Source organism: Lepisma saccharinum, chromosome 7 (genome assembly GCF_977018435.1).
Source record: "Lepisma saccharinum chromosome 7, izLepSacc3.1, whole genome shotgun sequence".
NCBI lineage: Eukaryota > Metazoa > Arthropoda > Insecta > Zygentoma > Lepismatidae > Lepisma > Lepisma saccharinum.
The window spans coordinates 81,664,344-81,687,523 of NC_139235.1; the positions used below are offsets into that span (position 1 = coordinate 81,664,344).

At 37.6% G+C, this 23,180-nt stretch overlaps 1 long non-coding RNA gene across 2 annotated transcripts in view; it reads left to right on the forward strand.

Moving 5' to 3' along the window:
* The window catches only part of LOC145989963 (uncharacterized), an 82,636-nt gene that overhangs the window by 48,829 nt on the left and 10,627 nt on the right, over nt 1-23,180 (forward strand). For both annotated transcript variants that reach the window (XR_014441906.1, XR_014441907.1), the window contains exon 6: nt 3,784-3,886. This is a non-coding gene — a long non-coding RNA (uncharacterized LOC145989963). The remainder of the gene's footprint in view (nt 1-3,783; nt 3,887-23,180) is intronic.

Sequence of the window (23,180 nt, forward strand, 5' to 3'; positions counted from 1 at the left end):
TCCCGTAACTCTTGCCTCTGATATTGCTTTCTCCATTTCACTAAGCACTTCCATTTGTTCGTCATAATGTATGCCAAAGCCACATTTGATTTTATTGCTAGAATTCAGTGGCACACCTGAATTCATGACGTCAATAAAATTGTTAGTGAGATGGAAAAAATTTGCCTCAACCTCATTCTCTGGGAAGACATACTCAATAAGAGCAGCAGTGTGCCTGGAGAAAAGTTCCATTGCTGGTGCAACACTTTGTCTGTCATTCTGTTGCACTGATATGTGCATCCAATTTAACTTTGGAGCAAGCCTGAGTTCGGAAGAATCCATTTTGAGTATCCTTTCTATGATATTTTTCTTCATAACTGTTTCATTCCACTGGATCCCATTATCGATAAAATGATTCCTCAATAATTTTATTAAGTGTGGCAAATCCGCAAAAACCCAAATTTTCTCCCCTGACAATGGAACTGAAAAAAACGGCTGCTCACAATAGACACTAAGATCGTTCCATAGTTTTCTATTACTTCCACCTAGATCCGAAACTATAGCGACTATATTATACCCAGCTACCCCAACCATTGATATAATATCAAACAACAAACCCTTGGTCATAGCCGTATCAAAGTTATAGTATACTGGCTGTTTCCATTCACCTGTCAATCCTCGAAGCATTGCAACCTGAACATTTCTATGGGGACCCAAAACTCTGTCATTTTCACTGTCGTAGCACACTCGTCCGTCAACATTCATTTCATCAAACAACAGGACACTCAGTTTTTCCACTTCAGTCAAACACTATCCCTGCTGTTTCATAATATTCAAAACTGGTGCAAGAATTCCCGGTGGGAGTCTCAGCGACGAAGTGTTGCAATGCTGGGTAATGGAATTCCGAATTATGATCTCATGTGGGTATACAATCGTTCACTGATCGCCCTTTGTGTTAATGCAGGAATTATATTTTCCTGTTTCCACCTCTGCTTTCTATTCCCCTTAATTAACATGTTGATTTGCCCTTGAGTAAAGGTTTTGCTCAAAATTCGTCTCACTTTTTTGTTCACGATAGTTTTCACTTTCTTCCGCTTCCTTGTTCTTAAAGCCACTTTTGACTGCAATACCTTCTTATACCTTGCTTGCGATTTTTGCAAATTGATTTTAAGGTTTTTGATTTCCTCATGACAATTATTTATATCTGTCTTTAGCTTTTCATTTTCCCCATGAAGCACTTCCAGTTGTTTTGTGTTTTGATTTTTTCACTTTCTATTGAACAAACAAATAACACCGATAAAGGCTTTTGTTCTTGAGGTGGCACGCTGCTGTTCACAAATAATTGTTCACTTACCTTAGAGAGAACCCTTTTCCTAGCACATCTTGCCTTTGCACGTCTTGCACGAACGCTGTTGTCGTCACTGACCTGCACATGTGTGACTGGAAGTAACAATGTAGGAATGGCATCTTTCTTCAGTCTCTTCTTTGGTGTAATTCCTAATAATTCCGATTTTAAATCGCGTTCGTAACATTCTGGTGAAAAATGTGAAGAACAAATACTCGAGTTAGCAACCTGAAATTTGTCTTTTCGATAACATTTGATCTCCCAGATTTTTCGGAACTTCTCGTTGGGAGGAAATTTATGGTAAACAATATCAAAATTTTTAGTTTTCCTGAGATAGTTTCGACATATGCTCACAGCACAGTTAGACATTATTATTATCACTCACATTACAATATGAAAACACAACAAAATGACTAAAAATACATGAATACAAGAGCAAGTAAAGAACACAGAAACACGTTTCCCCTGCTAAAACTAGCGGATACTAAACTTTCCCCAGCGATCTGTCATGTGTATGATGTCACAGTTTTACAACCACCTCTGCTTGCTCAAAAGGCGCATTATGAACGGACCTTCCAAAGCGAGCGGCAAACACAGGTCAACGGACCTTGCCCCCCACTTAGGTATATTTGGAAATTAAGAAAATATAGTTTTATATATATATATATATATATATATATATATATATATTCAATTAAAAATCCCTACCATGAGACCGGTTAAGATGCAAACTGAAGCTATACTTAACAAGAGACTTAGACTTGCTTCAGTTATTAATGCATGTACAAATTAATGCTTCAGACTTCATCCTGTATGGGGAATGGCCACATTACTTTAATATTTTTTACAAAACTTCACACATACAAGAAACAATTCTTAAGAAAGAAAGGTAAAAGATCTTAATCACAACTCAATACAAATTTAGATTTCCAAAAATCCAATTTTATCAAATCTCAGTACAGGTATATAACAATGTAAATTCACTATACTGCCGTATACTGTAAAAAATAGCAAAAATTGTTGACTGGTAGACACCCTGTACAAGAGAAATAATTTTACAATGCAAGCAATGCGTACCAAAACAAACAACTGTCACTTTTTTTTTGTAGCTGCATTGCTTATATTCTTGCTTGCATAACTGTTTTTGACATTCTCATGGAAGAAACAGGGTCCATGAATTACAAAAATATGTCAAGTTCACTGGGACATTCTGCAATATTTCATTAGAAGCACCATTATAAGCTATAATGTTCAGAATGCAAACTTTCATCACTTTTCTTTTCACCTCCCCAATCACATTCAGAAAAAAAAAATTGTCGCTTAGCAACAAAAAGAGACTATATTAGCATCCTGCATGTAGGCAGCATGCTGCTCATGATCGTAAACTAAGTCGCAACAAACTAAGATTCACACATGCTCGAACAGAGAAAAATGACTAACGCAAAGCCCAATATCATCTACACAACACAGAAAATGCACCACTAGCGCAGTCTGTGAGCAAAATTGAGGACTTGAAGCAAATACAACCTACGTGTTGCTGTGTCAGACACGTCAAACGTCGCGAGGGCCAACTGAGACTACACGTGCAAGAGACATCAAACGGGTTGAATGGGTTAACACTGGTACACCTTCATGCCACAAAAATCTAAGCACTGCTCTTTGTTTGGTGCAAAGGAAGAAGGCACGACAAGGTTTACCCAGTAGCTACAAGAAAATAAAGCACAATGAAGGTCAAATACGCATCAAAGTATCAACATATGTACACAGTATTGACATCCCCACGCAGAAAGCGGGATATCCAACCTAAAGAAAATTACAGCAAAAGTGCAGATAGTTATAGAGTTTCTCTTGTAGATAACAAATTGCCTTGTGCTGTGTAGGCTGTCTGTTATTCAACGACAAATTGAATAAAACGGTATGAATAAATATGGTGCACAACATCGGTTTGTTTTCATGGGAGGAGGTAGGGGCAACCACTTAGTTACTTAATGTTGCTGTTTCAGCTTTGAATACATCTTCTTTAGAACTGATTTTTTTTCAATTCAAAACTGTAACCTTCCTCAATTTCCTTACCAGCAGAGATAATTTGAATAGTCATTGTTCAATCCTACAGCTTTAAGTTTCATTTGGAGGGTATACGTTGCCACAGGAACTGATTTTTCTCTTTCTCAGTCAAAACTCCACTTTCTGCTCATATAGGCTAATGAGGACTGGAGCTATGGTTTCAAGTGCACTGTACTTGATTGCAACTATGCCATCTAGGAGACTCTTGTTACAATTTATTTGATCCCGTGACTAAAACAATTATCTGGTTGATATTGAAGGTACATTTTTTTAAAAATTGAAAAAAATCAACTCAAATATTGAACAAATCACTAATACTTTTTACCTGGCCGATAACTATGTCTCCTTAGTGAAAACTGAGTGATCTACATGTAATACTTGTTTCTTACCAACAGGAATTGAATTGAATATGTGGAAAAGGCAGTGGAAGATATGGAAGCCTGGAATCAACAAGGAGTCATGTCCTGTGATGCATCCTCTGCAAGGGGACTAAATCAGGTAAGTCATCTTTAATGTATGTTTGTTCCATTCATTTGAAATCTGGGCTGAATTGCATGCATAAAAGACTGGAAAGGATAATCACATTTCAGCGGCATCCCCATAATCAGGATGAAAAAACAAATGTAAACTATAAACTTTAGCAGGGGAACAGTACAAGAAATATAGTTCGGTACACTATATTTCGGTCATATGTACACACAGGAGTGCCTCGCACAATAAATTCAATCCATTTCAGGATGACATTCATTATGCAGAATGCTGTTTCCCACAGGTTACCATGTGAATAATTTTAATCCTTTCCCGAGCCTGGTCCAAAATCATGAAACATCATAAGAAATTTGCAGGGAATATGAAAAACACCACTAATGTTGGAAATGATAGGAATTTAAATGTACAGTCTCTCGCATTGTTATTTCTGCTTTTGGTGTTCTGGTCAGTCTTGTATGAATTGTAGCAAGGTTGCTGCTGTGAGGTTGTTTGTAATGCAGGATCTGGTTTGTTATGCGAGACATTTTCCAGCCCGTGCACATGTTCATTAGGCAGGATATGTTTATGTACGTATATGTGAATAACCACATCCATAACAACACCCTCTTGTTGATGCTTATAGTGTAGAAACATTTTTATGGCACATTTAATTTTGAATTCTGCTATTGTGAAAATAGCATTGAGTTTACATCAGAATCTGAACATAATTGTAATAATTTGATACAATAAACGTTCAGAAGTGAAAAGAGAGATAGCAGGGTGGTGACAGACCTGGAAAACTGGGAAAAGGCAGGGAATTAGAGGTGTCAAAAAAAGTCATGGAAATGCCAGGGAATTTTGTCTTGATTGACTTTTTGTTCTTTGTAAGATATCGTTAAGGAACTCTGCACGGGAACATGAAATCTTGTTGCTAAGTTTCGGCCTCAACTTTTAGGCCCCTTTTATGCACAACACAACCACGGCGCCAGAAACCAGTGATGGCAGGAGGAGAGAGAAAGAGAAATTTCCGGAGGGGCAGAAAAGTGTGTTAAGCCTCAAAATATTAGGTGGAAAATGCATTGAATTATCAATTTTCTTGTCCGTATGGTAGTAAGGGGACAGAACTGTCAACAGATGGAGGGAAAGGGAGCAGGTGGTGCCATCCGATAGTTGTCGGACGTCGTAGTAAGGCATTTTGTTGGATAAACTGAAGGAACATGGAAACAAATAGGCTCCATTGATACATATGATTTTTGTCGAATATCGCCACCCAACAAAGTATCTCATTACAACATGCGACAGAAATTGCATGCATGGCACTTGTATGGAATTGATTTTTGTTGGATGTCTTCGGACTGCAACATCCAACAAAAATCGCATGCATAAACAAGAAGAGCTTTAGACTGCAAGTATGCTGCTGGAATTTTATTACTCGTCTGGCTCACTTCACCTTATTTAATGTAGCAGTGCTTACGAAGGTTTTCTTTCATCATCCTGACGTATTACTAGTTTCGCACAAGTTAACATACGTTTACAATGACATTGCACTATTCTTAGATATCAAGAAAAATCCAACAAAACGGGATATATATTGAATACTATCACGAAAAAGTGAAACATAAATCTGCATTGGTGAACGTTATAAAAATTGGCAAGTGCATGCTCCCAACCTCAAATTTACTGCAACACTAGTATTGCAATGAAATTAACACCACTCTCTGTCCTGTCTGTTTAAACTCGTGAGAGATGGTTATTAATCTCTCACTAAGTGAAGTTAATGTCCAATATTATGAAATAAAATACTAATAAAATATATGGTAATATTTTATTATCATATTTACTCGAATCATAAAAGCAAATAACTTTTTTCAAGAATTGACTGCCAGCCCTGCTAAATTTTCACTTTCCATCTACTGATTTATACAAGGGGTAGCTAGAAAGTAATTTCCAATTAGTAGTGACATTGATTTTTCGCAAACGCGAAAACCGTGAAAAATGGTAAGTGCTGCGAAGTTGTGTTTATGAATGTGCAGTGATGACACATTTTTCGCCCATTCGAAATATCGAAAAAATGTGAATTTGGCATAAAACGCGAATTGTTGAGGTTTTTTTAATTAATTTTTTAAAATGTCCTAAAACAACGAAAAATTCCATGAAATCCAAAATTCTTGTCTTTTCTACTTCTAGGCCATGTTTTTTGTACATAGAACGTGCAAGTTTTCCAACATTTTATTCAAGAGTAAACTATAATGCTTGTTATACATGGAATAATTCCGACAGCCACATTAAATCATGTATTTCCCACGATTTTTTCAACTTCTATCAAAACCATTTGCATCACAGAGCAAAGTGGCAGGGTTCTAACAGGAGATCGAGTACGTATCTATCGTCACACGGGAGCCACATCTTCAGTATTTGTCACGCGAGATGTGTTTGGATTACCAAGCTAAGTGCACACCATCGGCATTTGTCGAGCGAGAAATAATAGAGCTAAGTCGTTAGGGCATCTGACTACCATGCGAGAGACCCAGGGTCGATCTCCTGCGAGGGAGAACCGGGATCTTTTCCACCTATTCAAACTGCTCCGGTGCCCACCCAGCATCATATCAAGCGGGTACCTGGAGGAAACTTTGAGGGATAAAGGTAGCCAGGAACGTGGTGCTGATCACATCACCCCCACCTTCAGCCGTGATCAAGAAAGTGTGGGGCCCTAACTCCACACCCCTGTACACCTTCATGGCAAAGTGCAGGGAGCACTTAACTTTTACTTCCTCAAAAATCTGTTCCAACATATCAAACTGTCACGAAAATACGTAGACCATGTGACCTACAATTTAAAATAATAGTTTGAAACCACAATGGAGTATTAAGTTTTGGTATATTTGGCAGAAAAATGTTCTAAAACAAAAACGCGAATTTTGGGAAACGTAACACTAACAAGTCAAGAAAAGATAATGCCAATTTTTGGTGCCATAATATATTGGTATTTGTCACGTGAGATTGATTGATTTAAATTTTTTGGGTGCGTCGCCACTTATAGTTATTATGCACCCTTCAGTATATACAGGGAAAATTCCATTATCTAAAACCTTTACCTTAAAATTAAAAAAGGGGTATGGAAAATAACTTTCCAGATATCAAACTCTCACGAAGAGGCGTAGGCCATGTGACTTACAATTTAGAACAGTAGTTTAAAAACACCATGAAGGTATAATTTCAGATATTTGCCAGAAAATGCACTAAAATGAAAATGTGAATTTTGGGAAAAATAACACCAAATAGTAAAAAATAAAAAATAAAACAATACACCAATTTAAAGAAAATAACAAAAAAATCAAGGTCCCTACCGATTAGGCATAAATAAAACAAGAATATCAGTTGTAATTTATTGCATTAGTAATAGTGAGAGTCCTAACCTAATTTTCGGCATAATCACCACCGTTGTTCTGGCATTTGTCGTACCATGGCACTAAATTTTGTATGCCCATGGCATATATATCTGACAGCAAAGACTGGAACTATCTCTACCGCAGTGTAGCTGTCAAATCCTTGTCCTGCCAGAAACCTCTTCAGTTGAACACAGAGATGAAAGTCGCTACATGCAAGGCCAGGGCTGTACAGGGAGTGGTCCAAGATCTCTCACCTGAAGTGATGCAAAGGGCCTTCCGTGAATTGTCTGCACCATCGTCTGACCATACTAGTGCACATTCGATTGGCCTTCCGTGAATTGTCTGCACCATCGTCTGACCATAGTATCACTCACGACGTCTGGTCTGCACACCTCACACGATTGTTGGTGGCTCTGTGCCAAATTCTGAGCATGCAAAAATCTGATTACTACACGTAGGCTACATCACAGTTGGTCGGAGACTGTATGAGAGCTGCAATCTTTAACCTAGAACTGTCCTGAAACGGCTGCATTGCAACTGCACCAAATTACAGCTACATGCCACGTCTTCCTGCCTGCATGTGTGTGTCGCTCTCCGACCACTAATGCTGCGTATAGGCACCATTGGAGCTTTTTTCAGAATGCCCCTCGTATATGAACTTTCAGAAGCTGTTATTAACAGTGTGTTACTGTTTTAATGTGTGGTTAGCTAAATCAGGTAATTCTAAAAATTCCTTGCGTTAAATTTCTAACCCTTTTCGTCAGCAATAATGGTATAACTGCATGTTGTGAGTTTCACAGTACTTCACTTGGATATACTGATACTGAAGCAGAAATCCCATTGATAATGTAAGGAAATATGACACTTTCTTTTGTACAATTCAATTGTTTCACTTATATGCAAGAGTTAAGTTGTTTGCTTTACAGAGAAGAAAGAAGTAGCTTTATGCATCGAAAAATGAGTTCGCACTCATGGTTCTTGCAAGCAGAGGGTTCCAAACCTCAGTGGAAATATCAACATATAATACCGAGAATGTTATAAGGAGACTGATAAATTTCCAATTGTATTGCTTAATCAATCACTCTTCACTCTTATCCCATTTAGTCGTAACTTTAAAAATAATCAAGTATTTTATTTTAAACTTACTGCGTATAATAAAATTCCGTAATCCTTCCCTAGCTTGTGAATTGTAATGATTTTCCAAATTCACAATTATGGTTTGAATTCAAATCATAGAGAATAGAGAAATTAAGTTAATTTCATAGAAGATAATATTGGTCCTAACAAATCCATACCTGGATCTGTATGAGGTTATTATTCATATTTGCAAAAACATCGATTTAGTTTAGTTTGTAATTGTCAGGAAAAAATGTAAATTTTGTCCTGGAAAAGTCAGGGAATTTCATTTCTGCTTGTTTGTAGCCACCCTGGATAGTGTTTCTTGAAATTGGAACATTGCTTTATTGTTTCACTGAAGAAATATTCCGTGAACAGTTTAAAGTAAGTTAATGTCATGAACAGCCTAAACGTAACATTAAAACAGTACATGATGATCTGGAGGACCTGGAAAAGTCATGGAATTTGTTGTGGCCCATGAGCAGGTGTGACGTGTGTTCTTCTGACTATTTGTAAAGTATCAGACGTGTCACATTCAAGAGCTACAGTTGGACAACTATGTTCATATAAATGTACATGCACAGTGGTAACTCAATGTTATGGGTTTGAAGGTTCTGAGCCATAGTTGCACTTATAGTGTGGTTGGAAAGCAAGGAATAACGGTAGAATATGTACAGAAATGTTGTTTATAACACCAGAGATTATCATCAAAGTGCAACTAAACATAGATTATGGATATCGACGCCCTCCGTGCCACTGGTCCTTTGTCTCTGTGCGAGAGGTATCTGGAGGAAAAACATCATAATGATGGAAGATAGGCATCTCACAATACCCAAAATATGATATTTTCATATTTTTTCTACTGGTTTTGGCCTTGCTGCTTCGATCCTTCTGGCATATTCATTGGGACACACAAATTACTCAATATGGCGAGCCTGGGGTGCCGTACACTAAGTCTGCATGACCCAATACCCTCCAAATCATCAATATTTTGGTATTTCCGGTTTGTGCCAACAGAAGATGTCTGAGCGCAAACATATTTTTGTGCTGGTCTACCCTGATGGAAAGGGAAAAATTAAGACCCCTTTCGTTTGGAAATTTTATCCTTTGTTCATATCATTATGCCCTAATGCACAATCTCTATTTCAGAAAACATTAGCTATAATTGCATGTTTTGTAGTCTATCTGTGTGTGCTTCTGTGTACACATACACTTCTTACTTTGCCTCTAATTATGTGCCATCATTCTCAATTTGCATAGTACAGTCAGTTTTGCAATTAACTAAATGCCTCCTTAGAGGAAGTATGTGGCAACAAGGCATTCCCATTCTCATTAAGGCTCATACCAGTGTACAGTCTGAAGGGTGCATGATACCTTGAATATTCAAGTCTCCTCTTTCCATTTTTCGCCATCTGCATTAATAACGCAGTTGTCCTATGGTATCGGACTATTATTACACTATTTTTGATGCCAACATTGAGTTCTTGAACCTCCAAAACATATGGTTTGATCCCAAACATGATCACAGCTGAAATGGTTATTTTTTAGACTTTTTGTGATGATATTGACTGCCATTGTCTTTTTAATTTATTATTATCGTAATTACAGTTATAAACTGCCAACCATGTGAAAATAAGATGCCATGAATAATAAATAACTGCAATGAAGTAACAGGTTTCAGGAATAGAATTTTCGTCATGACCACCATTTTGATGACGCTATTGCAAACAAATTAGAGCTTCAAAACTTGGGGTCTGGGACATTTCGGGTTCGGGAATGAATGTAATATCCGCACCCACCAGAAGTGAAATATTTTCCGGCAATTCAACCCCACTAATTAGAAAATTTCTCAGAAAACTGTTTAACCTCCAAGCAGACATTTTGAATGCTCTTATTTATAAGAAAGTGGGGGGGGGAAACAGTTCCATAGCATTATTTTACCATTTTTCTTGAAATTGAAAGAGGAAGAGGGGTGTGATTCATTCTCTGACAAGTGAAAAACTTAAAATGTGGAATCGAGGTTTTACTTTGTACACTGACATAAAGAATTTCACATGATGAACACTTAGGAACACTATTTATCAGTGAAATGTTCTCAATCTTCAACAATGAGCATTCAAATTAAGAGATGGTTTCATGAAGAAATAATAAAATGTGGTTCATTCAAATTAGAGTCTGTTCTTTGTGTACACTAACAAAATAATCACCCACACTTACTGTTATGCAACCCGGAATTTTATATCACCTAGTTTTGCCAGAGAGCAGAAGAGAGAGTGATAGGGAAGCATCTCTTCGTTTGATGTTCGTGTCACTCGCATGGTGGACAATATGATGGGTAGCCAAATTTTGAATGACAGCACACACAGCATAGTTGTGCCATGTCTATGGCAAGGAAACCATTGAAAGTCACTGCAGTAAAAGTGTTGTTTGAAGCTGCACAATGCCAAGAAAAGGGTCGACTTTGTGTTCTGCAATAAATTGCAAGAACAGTGGAGGAAGAAAAGAAGAACATAAGTTTTTTCTGCTTCCCTCATGAACAAAAAGTGTATATTCGTACACTGAATACCCATTGAGGAGAGGGGTAATTATTATATTAAAAATTCAGTAGATGACTGTACACACCATTAAGGAGAGGTGGTGACTTTACACACACACCAATGAAGAGAGACATAATTCAGTGCACACGCAAGAGGGAGGGACTTTATATACATCACTGAGGAGAGAGAAGGACTTTATATCGACAATTCAGTAGAGATATTACATTCAGTGACTTTATACACACAATTGAGCAGAGAAATGACTTTATATGCATAATTTATAAGAGATATTAGTGGGAGGGATTTTGTATACCCATTGAGAAGAAGGGTAACTTTTATATTAAACATTTAGTAGATATACGTGGTCTGTTAGGGAAGTAATGAGACTGGCAACGCTGCTGCCCCCACCTTCACACGGCAGGTAGATGAATGTTTGCCGTTGACTCAGTACAGGTTTCAACTTGCTACAGTTTCTACACGATTGTTGAGAGCGTCTGACGTGAAGTTGTGTTTGTGAGGTGCGTTACGAAAATGGACTGGCAAAAGTTTGAACAACGTTGTGCCATCAAATTTTGTGTTAAGCTTGGCGAATCCGCCACTGTGACTTATGAAAAGTTACAAAGGGCTTATGGAGAACATGCACTATCTAGGGCAGAAGTGTTCAGATGGCAGAAGTCCTTTTTAGAAGGCCGAGAACAAGTGGAAGACGAACCTCGGGCGGGAAGACCTTCACCCTCAAAAACGGATGACAATGTGGAAAGAGTGAGGTCTCTTGTGAGGTCAGATCGTCGATTGACGGTGAGAATGATCAGTAGTGAGTTATTTAAACGTGTGTACCGAATGAAGTCCTTGCAAGACCCAGGAAAGGGTGACCAGACATTGCACGCACTTGGATGCTGCACCACGACAATGCAGCATGTCACACGGCAGTCTCCATCAATGAATTTTTGGCCAAAAAAAGCATTCCTGTGGTTCCTCAGCCCCCTTATTTGCCGGATCTCAGTCCCTGTGACTTTTTTTATTCCCCTTGCTCAAAAACTACTTGAAAGGATGCCATTTTGATACTTTGGATAATATCCAGAAAAGCGTAACCGACGAGCTGAAAGGTATTCCAGCAGAAGCCTTCCAGCACTGCTACAAACAGTGGAAACAACACCTCCATCGCTGTGTAGCTGCCCAAGGGAACTATTTTGAAGGGGATAACCTTGATTTGTAAAAATAATAAAATTCATCGTTTACAGAAAATCAGTCTCATTACTTTCCTAACAGACCACGTATTAGTGGGAGGGATTTTGTACACACCGTTAAGGAGAGGGAGTGACTATATACACAATTCAGTAGAGATATTTGCAGGCAGTTATGCTTTTGAGGAGAGGGAGGAACATTATGCACATAATTGAGTAGCCACAAGAGGGAGGGAGGGACTTTATATACACCACTGAGTAGAGGGAAGGACTTTATATAGACAATTCATTAGGGATATTAGAGGTTGTGACTTTATATACAGCATTGAGTAGAGGGAGAGGCTTTATCTACAAAATACAGTAAAGATATTGAAACCAATAAGTTGCTGACCAAGGCAGTTTATTAAGGTAAAAACACTTAACACGTAACGTTTCGACCCTGTATTAGGGTCTTCCTCAGATGAAGAACTAAACTAAAATGATGAAATAAACTACACACAGAAAGATTTCATACACATAGCAGGGTCACAAGCCACACAACAACAAATCAAATTGACAGTCCTTATCTAGGAAGATTTCTACAAAGGAATTAAACATATCACCTCCTGACAGTTGATGACTAATGGGTCTACTACACTGACAGGTGATTGGCAGGTCAAGATCAGCAAGAGTCTAAGAACCACCTGCTCACCACTCCCCCACCCCTCCTGCCTTTCTGGTTATGGGTGAATACCTCCTCCTCTGGTCTTCTTCTTTTCTCTTCTTTCTTCCTTCTTCATACTTCTTTTTTCTTCATTCCTTTTCTTCATCCTTTCAACTTTCTCTAACACACTCTTCCATTCCTTGTTTATCTTGAGCCCTCCATTCCAATTCATGATGTCTTCTCCTTTCTTTTCTATTTCTTTGGCCTCCTTCCATTTTCTCACTAGTTCTCTCTTCTCTTTTCCTATTCGCCTAGCCGAATCCCATTATATATATATATAGGGGAAACGAAGAAGAGACTTAAAGACAGGTTAAAGCAACACATGGATGATGTGAGATTGAAGAGAGACAGGAATGCCATATTCAAACACACTAGAGAAACAGGACATGAAGTTGAATGGGATTCGGCTAGGCGAATAGGAAAAGAGAAGAGAGAACTAGTGAGAAAATGGAAGGAGGCCAAAGAAATAGAAAAGAAAGGAGAAGACATCATGAATTGGAATGGAGGGCTCAAGATAAACAAGGAATGGAAGAGTGTGTTAGAGAAAGTTGAAAGGATGAAGAAAAGGAATGAAGAAAAAAGAAGTATGAAGAAGGAAGAAAGAAGAGAAAAGAAGAAGACCAGAGGAGGAGGTATTCACCCATAACCAGAAAGGCAGGAGGGGTGGGGGAGTGGTGAGCAGGTGGTTCTTAGACTCTTGCTGATCTTGACCTGCCAATCACCTGTCAGTGTAGTAGACCCATTAGTCATCAACTGTCAGGAGGTGATATGTTTAATTCCTTTGTAGAAATCTTCCTAGATAAGGACTGTCAATTTGATTTGTTGTTGTGTGGCTTGTGACCCTGCTATGTGTATGAAATCTTTCTGTGTGTAGTTTATTTCATCATTTTAGTTTAGTTCTTCGTCTGAGGAAGACCCTGATACAGGGTCGAAACGTTACGTGTTAAGTGTTTTTACCTTAATAAACTGCCTTGGTCAGCAACTTATTGGTTTCAATATGGAAACAAGGCTTAATTATATTACAAGTAAAGATATTACATTCAGTGACTTTATTCACGCAATCGAGGAGAAGGATTGAGTTTATATGCATAATTTATTAAGATATATTAGTGGGAGGGACTTTATATACCCATTGAGGAGAGGGAGGGGCTTTATTTACATTATTCAGTAGATATATCTGCAGGCAGTTACTTTATATATATACTTATAAGGAGAGGGAGGAGCTTTATGTACATAATTCAGTACACACACAAGAGGGAGGGACTTCATATAGGACACTGAGGATAGGGAAGGACTTTATATAGACAATTCAGTAGAAAGATTAGAGGTTGTGACTTTCTATACGTAATTCAGTTAGAGATATTAGGGGAGGTAACTTTATATACACCATTGACTAGAGGCAGGGGCTTCATGTACATAATTCAGGAGAGAGACTACATTGAGTGACTTTATTCACACAATTGGGGAGTATTGACTTTATATGCATAATTTATTGGAGATAACAGTGGGAGGGACTTTACATACCCATTGAGGAGAGGGAGGGGCTTTATTTGCAGTCAGCTACTTTATATATAATGCTTTTGAAGAGAGGGAGGAGCTTTATGCACATAATTGAGTAGCCACAAGAGGGAGGGACTTTATATACACCACTGAGTAGAGGGAAGGACTTTATATAGACAATTCATTAGGGATATTAGAGGTTGTGACTTTATATACAGCACTGAGTAGAGGGAGAGGCTTTATCTACAAAATACAGTAAAGATATTACATTCAGTGACTTTATTCACACAATCGAGGAGAAGGATTGAGTTTATATGCATAATTTATTAAGATATATTAGTGGGAGGGACTTTATATACCCATTGAGGAGAGGGAGGGGCTTTATTTACATTATTCAGTAGATATATCTGCAGGCAGTTACTTTATATATATACTTATAAGGAGAGGGAGGAGCTTTATGTACATAATTCAGTACACACACAAGAGGGAGGGACTTCATATAAGACACTGATGTTCGGTTCACTCAACAATCCTTAAAACGTTCTTAGCGAGCTGATAGTTAACACATCACTAAACTCTTAGCAACTTTCAATGTTCGCTCAAGCTATTTTATAGGCCCGTTAACTAATGACATGTTAGAGGCGTTTTGCTTTGATTCCTTGCTATTCTCATACTTTGATACAAGAAATGCAACGTTTTGATTGGTTGCACCGTGGACAGTAGACTGCCATAAGCACGTTCTTCCGAAACATTTGTTTTGGGCTTTTTTGTATGAATGAAATCCCAGGAACAACAATAAATAAAATAATGTGTAACACAAATATATGTTTAAGAAATGAATGTTACTTAGGTATTTACGCCCGCACACCGAAAATGTTATGTATTAGGATTAACAGTTATTGGATTTTCGGAAGTTCGATTTATATGAGTGCCTACCGACTGCCAATACAAGATCATAATCATGCTTAGCACCACGCCATGAAGGTGTGTGGGGGTAACGCCCCACACTTTCTTGATCCGGTCGTGAGTGGGGGTGATGTGATCAGCATCACGCCCCTGACCGCCTTTACCCCCCAGGGTTTCCCCCAGGTAACCATGTCATTCGACACTGAAAAGTTCCCGGATTTCAACCGGCCGGGGATCGATAAACATATACATAAAAACTAGTTCTAGGTTAGGGTAACCTGTTTGAAGTTTGATAAATTTAATTATATAAAAATGGCATTTCAAAAAAGGCCTAAAGGTGGAAATGAACGTGTGTATAACAATTTTCCTCAACAAAAGAGAACATTTCACGAAATGTACACCATGCATAACTTAACTTGCTGTGCCATGGCAATTAAATAATATGTAAATATTGCAAGTTTACTTCTTTGGGCATTGATGTGAATGTGACACTGCAAACAAGAAATCTAATGTTTCCAAATAATCACTGACCAAAAAGGAAGGCACGTATAATGTTTACCAGTACGCTTACCATTCATGCATATGTACAAGGACGTTTCTGAATGGTTGTGTGTTTTGTTTTGTACAAATATTTTTTTAAAGAAAAAATATATATACAATACGATATTTTATATTTGTAAAAAGGAGGACAAGTACACTGTTAGACAGTATCCTTACCACTTGTACGAATGTACCGTAGAAGGAGAAATATCCGAATGGGTGGTAGTGTGTTTTACAAACAAATATGCATACTTTTACAATGTGCATGCACGAAACTACAATACCTGAAACTGCTTAGGATTAAGCTTTTTTTCTTAATGAAACATACATGTGTTGTACGGCACTTTACATTATGCTTGGTTATTCATTATGTGATGAAATGGTAGTCATTCAGAAAATGCACCTTGTACATGGAACGGTTGATTAATATGATATTTTACATTTGATTTATCATAATTGGTAAAAAAAAACCAAGTTCACTGTTAGACAGTACCATTACCTCTTGTATGTATGTACAAGGAATAATTTCCGAATGGATGGTAGTGTGTTTTACAAACAAATATGTACACTCTTACAATCTCCATGCACGAAACTATATACCTGAAACTGCTTAGGACCTCAAGCTTTTTTCTTATGAAATAACATATGTAATCTATATTACGTGATGAGATGGTCGTCATTCATAAATGTACCTTGTACATGTAACGGTTGATTATTTTTTACAATTTTTAAGTGTTCTTTCAGTTTGTTACGAATACGATTTAATTTCCATTTGCACCGTTATAAGTCAGCCCACTTTCAGTATGCTGCATAATAATTGTTTTGATTTTGTGATTATATTAATACTCACGTTATATTAAATAACATGTTTTATTGTACAGTACTTAAATACAGCTACGAGCTAAATAAGTAAATAGGTTAGGCAGGTTTTATTTATTTCTGTACTTGGTTAGGTTAGGCAGGTCAGGTTTGGTGCTTAGTATTTATCTCCAGGTTGCTACAACTGTTGCTTGTGGTTGCACACACTGTGATGCAGAATATAGAATGATGAACATTTGTGTCGAGCATTCTCTTCACTGCAAAATAATTTTTTTCCATTATGTTAATTGGAGTAGGTGGATAATAATTTGAAAAGTTCCAAAGAACAATTCCCTACTACTTTGAAAGATTGCAGGCTACATTGTGTAATGTCACAAATTTATTTTACATTAAATGAGAGTACAGGACGTGTATTGCCTATTTCTAGGACAGTTGCTTAATTTTAATTTTATCTCTTACGTTTTCTGACATTTTTCAGTTTAAAAAACAACATAAAATTGGAATGTTATAAGCAGACATAAGCATAAACACAACATACCACGACTTTATCCAGTTTCTGTGTGATCCAGGCACGTATCCAGAGGGGGGGCTTATGGGGCTCGAGGTCCCCCCCGAAAGTTTTAGGTTTACACTAGATAAAATGAGTTTTTTTGTATCTTGTGGTGTGAAATAAAATAATGTGACAATATTTTAAGGAGAGAAATAATTATCGAGACGGAGAATGTTCCGTAACCCTGTTATTGATAATAGCATGTATCCAAGATGGGGCACAACGGGCTCGACCCTCTCCCCAGGAAATTTTTCAGTTAACGTTAGATACAATTAGATTTTTGGCTTCTTGAATAATGTGAAAATAATTTAAGGAGATAAATAATTATCGAGGCAAGACGGAGAATGTTTTATACCCCTGTTATTTGTTAATTGCACGTATCCAAGGTGGGGATAAGGTGGCTCGAGCCGTCCCCACTAAGGAAATTTTTGAATTTACACTAGATAAAATTAGATTTTTGGCGTCTTGAATAATGTGAAGATAATAAATTTATAAATCTGAGAGAAATAATTATCGAGACAAGACGGAGAGTGTTCTATAACCCTATTATTGTTAATATTGCACGTAAACTTTTCTTGCGCTTTCGGTGTTGTCGCAGCGGACTTGAGCACTATGTAGAGACTTGTCAGCATTTGGAAGCTGCACAACAAAGGTAGCGCCACACGTAGGGCGATTCGTTGTAATTTCTAATCTCTGGAAGGCGGGAGATGGTACGTTCTTCAATGAGAGAAGGAGTCAACTACTGGCAATATTAACGAATCGTTTTATCTGCGGAACGTTCTAGAATATAATGAGGATATAAATATATGGATTCAATTTTTCGGTTGATCTGTACAAAGAATCGGTTAATGAGATTTCAGAGGTAAGTGTGACAATTCATACAGTCGATTAGTGATCAGTCAGCATCCTCTGGTTGCTTTATAAGATATAGTGATTCGAAAATGAAGACATTGACGACAGTAGAACTTCTGGGGCCTCAGTGTAGTGCTAGTTTGGATCGAGGGCCGAAGAGATCAAGGCGTCTGCCTGCCTGCCTCTCTCTCTCTCTCTCTCTCTCTCTCTCGTGAATATTTCAGCAGTACCGGATATTTGAATGGTTTATTAAAAGAGAAATAAGCTGCATAGATCAACTGAAAATCAAAGTTTTGAGTGATGATTTAGTTTTGCCAGAACTAAATTTCGAATATGCAGTCCGAGAATTTCATGGTATAAAAAAATACTTTTGTTTAAGCCTACTGGGTTCGAAACACATTCAAACACTTAACTACCATAAAGAGACAGCCGAAAATTTTATGAATGTCGAGAAGAGAGAGCAAGAAGAAGTTGCATATGTAGACATTTTAGGCGGAAATTGCAGGCTCTACCAGAACCCGAATCAGGGCTCTACCAACTGAGCCACCTAGCCATCATTGACTTCAACCGATTTTTCGTTAAAATGTCTACATAGTACATGTCCTGTGTATATCAAATCGTAAGGTGTTGCCTGTATAGTGAACAAGCACAGAAAATGTAGGAGAGAGAAGAATACTTCAAGGTGACAATGACAGTGGCCTAATAAGGGAGATTTCACACCCTGTCGCCTGAGGATTTCACAAATCGAAATTAGGTTTGTGCAGCCTTTTGTGTCGCTATGGTGTGAAACGTTGCTGTTGATTGGCCCATTCCAATCAACATGTATCAGGTGTCCTTCGGTCTGAAACCTTCCTAAGTCTTGAAAATCCAAGTCACAAGGATGGAAAATTAGGGCCTTGTTAAGGTTAGGTGTGAAGGCAGGCAGACGACAGCACCCTAAAGGATCATATCCAAACCTGCAGGAAGAACGCATCTCACTTTAATCTCCAATACGGAATGATAAAACTTCTGGTGAGTTGATTTTAAAAAATGTGTCCGAGATAAAGAGTGGTGTGCCCAGGATTTTCGGAATGGAGAGGGGTTACGCATACCTACTATTTTTGATGGTCAGTCCTGATTTTGTCATTTTTTCCTGTCTTTGACGTTCTTCTTTTTTTTTTTTAAAAAAAAAAAGAATATTGGGTCAAATGGGGTTATGACCTCACCAACCCTCCCTTGGGCACGTCACTGGAGATAAATGAGTAAGCATTTGATCATACTGGGAGACGAAACATTAGATGTGTTGGGAACGGAAGGGTTTTCACTGTACATTAATTGTTTCGTGATCCAGCTGTATTCGAGAAGACTTCCTTTGTTTCGTGCCGATATATAACAAGACAGCGGAAGCTGTGACAGGCATTTTTGAACACTTATGAGTGCTAAGGCCTGAATCTGAACAATTTGGTGGGTTTCGGCTTTTATAAGAGCTGCAAACATGGGAGGACAAGACACTTTAGTGATGTTCAGGCTCGAATCAGAAAGAAATATTCGAGAGGTGTCTGCATCCAGTTCGCAGCCCACAATTTGAATCTCGCGTTGTCGAGTGGATTGTCCATCCCGTGCATGTGTAACAGCTTCGTGAAAACACTCAAAGACACCATAGATGTTTTTATGTCTGATGAGATTAAATGGACAAACACACATACTGAGATGGTTCCGGCACACAATGTTAATGCATGGAAACAGAAGAGTCGAGTGGTAAAAAATGTTCCAATTTCACGTTCTGATTAAAATGACAGCCTTACAGTGGCGACGATTTAAGGGATAGTTGCTCCCCATTTTTTCCCCTCAACATTATGGCCTCTTGTCTACCAAGAGAAAGTAAACTTTCCTTGCACCCCCCCCCCCCCGGTTTTGAAACCCAATTGCCACCACTGGTCTTAAATATACAATTGTGAGGTTCTTACTATACCCCTTAAAAATGGTGTTGAGCCCCCCCCCCCCCCCGAAAGGAATTCCTGGATACGTGCCTGGTGTGATCCACTGGAAAACGGCATGGACGACGACACCGAATATTTTGGTGAATACCTTTACCTTATACAAATTGAAATATGTAAAAGAAGGTTACATTATTTTAAAAAAGTCATGAGATATTTTGTGTTTATGGTTACAGTGCATTGAAGATGGAAGCCCAATATGCATTTAAAAAAAATGAAGTTCGTATAATTAACTATAAGCATATATTTTTGGCTCGACAGGCAAAATTAATAAAATTTGAATAATGTGCGATGATCACAATGCCATTATTGACAAAACTTTAAAAAGTACATTCATACAATATTTCTCATTTAACTTACGAATTTATAATATGAAATACGAAATGGGAAAATTATTTTTGCTGTAGAAAGAAATCGAACTAGTGTACGTTTTGAGATGGTATGCAAATAATGTGTTCAAATCAGTTTGGGATAACCTTTCAACACAACAGCTGGCATACGCAATTTCGCCATCTTATTTCAGACACAACACAATGCGCTGTTAAGCACTTGAATGAAGCAAAAGAGTGCCTTTAGATTTAACGACGAAATTAGAGGTCTGTTAGCCTTAACGATGGTTGGAGAAATGCCTCGATGTGCTAATGTAGCGTTAACTTAATTTAACGCTTCTTTAAAATTTAATGTGGATTGAGCGAACCGGGCATGAGGATAAGGAAGGCTTTATGTAGACAATTCAGTAGAGAGATTAGATGTGACTTTCTATACATAATTCAGCTAGACATATTAGGTGAGGTGACTTTATATACACTATTGAGTAGGAGGGGCTTGATATACATAATGCAGTAGAGATATTACATTTGGTGACTTTATTGACACAATTGAGGAGGATTGACGTTATATGAATAATTTATTAGACATATCAGTGGTAGGGATTTTACATACCCATTGAGAAGGGTAATTTTTATATTAAGAATTCAGTAGATATAGTAGAGGCAGTGAATTTGTACACACCATTAAGGAGAGGGAGTAACTTTATTTACTGAATTCATTCGAGATATTTCCAGGCAGTTACTTGATATATGCTTTTAAGGAGAGGGAGGGACTTTGTATACACCACTGAGTAGAGGGAAGGACTTTATGTAGGCAATTCAGTCAAGATATTACATAACGTAAACAAGCTGAGGGTATTTTGATGCAATACACATGTTCCTTGGTGGAAGGTTTGTTTGGTGTATTGATATCACTAGGCTGTGATCAATAGTTCCAAAGGTATTGAGTCCCGAAGTTCGCTCATTTCTCATATTTGGATCACATTTTCTGTTGCGTGCCACCTTCTTCCACAGGCTATAACTGTAGAACTGTTTCTCGGAGGAACCTAATATTTGGAATACAAGCCTTCCAAACATGATTGAACCTTCATGCCAAATTTCATCCAAATCAAAAAACCATGACCTGGAAATTGGTCGATTTGACATGGAATGACCCATGTGTAATTCAATGGCGGAAGTAGGAATCGGGGCCCACCACATCTATTTTTTAGATTTTACAACTGTTTGAAAATAAATTACATTGTTCTGTAGGATGTTCCCAATATTTCTGTATTACTTTTGGTCATTCAAAACATTAATGTTGTAAATAGGAGGCAAAATGCACTTGGTGGGCTTATCAGGTGCCATCTTTGAATGTGTCTCATTACACACACTCATACCAGTGAACAATTGGTTTGTAATGATGGTAATTATTATATTTAATAAACAACAGCACTTCTACAAACAAAAAAGCATTAATAAAAAAATATGCAATTTTTTTTTTTTTTTTATTAATGATAGTAATTTAAAAAGAAAGTGTGGGCCTGAGAGTCCCTCCCTGATATGTACGTTTCTTATATGGCACGGGTAAGCTAGGGTTAAAACTAAACGTGTAGTCCTGATGAGCACATCTGACCATGAAATGAGCTTAAAACAACATTTTATATGTTTGTGTCTCAATTTAAACGTCATAAAATAAGACAAATGTTAATATCAAAATATTCGATGCTTCGGAATAATTAAAAAAATTTACAGTTCACAACACACATGCAGAAGTATGTGTATTACGTAAATGTGTGTGTATATCCTGTTTAATGGCGCTTTGAGATGAAAGCAACACATGGCTCTTGGAAAACGAACCTTTAGAAGTAAATGCAACATTTCTAACCGAAGCAACATAAGCTGCAAGGGTTACTTGGCCTGTACAGTTTTCTCAGGGAACTTTCAGACCAAAGCAACAAATGACGTGTGTCACTTGGAAGCAGACCCTCAGTAATCCATTCAACCATTTGAACCAAAGTGAGACATGAGCTAAACATGTCGCTTGCATGTTGCTCAGACTGCACTATTTTCTCAATGGCATTCATCGTGCCGCTTCAGTCTATTGTTCTTACATGCACAATGAATGTTTTGCTTTATACTGAAGAAGACTGTGTCACTTGTCATCTGTAACTTCGGTCTGAAAGCTCCATCAATGGCACGCATCATGTCACCTCGGTCTTCTTTGTGCATGCATGGTGGATGCTCGCTTACAGACTGAAGCGGCCCATGTCACTTCAATGTGACAGCCCCCACTGTCATGTGTTGCTTAGGTCAAAATTATTGGGGGGGCTCTGATCACTGAAATAAATTAATGAATGACTCACTCACTTCCTTTTTCAAAAATAAAAATTACGTCTTCGTATAGGAGTTTATAAGCAGCTATTATATTCCTGATGCAAATGAAATGTAACATGAAAAACGTTTAGAAAATGTTTCAAAGTCTCTTTATGTCTTTTGTGTCTGCTCATTTGTTTTTTAGATAACAATTAACATTTTTATTGAAAAGTATGTATTTACATTAAGAGACCAACCTAACAGTTTTATGCCGGCCTCGGTGGCCGAGCGTGTTGGGTGGTCAACTCAAATCGTTTTGATCCAGAGGTCTTGGGTTTGAGTCCCAGCAAGGGCATGGGTGTGTTTTAATGTCCGCAACAGACATGTAACTGGTTGAAAATAACCTTAGTGTTGACGTACCATAAAATAATGAATATTTACAATATTTAACAGTTTTATTTAATTATTTACATAAATGCTAACACAAATCGCAGGAAAATAGATTTACTTTTTTGTTCTTGCTACAATATTTTACTTTTTAAATTTAATTTTGCAATAAAAAAAAAGCGTGTACACTAAGATATAAAGTGACATACACAACAAAAACATATGAACATGATTTGCAAAA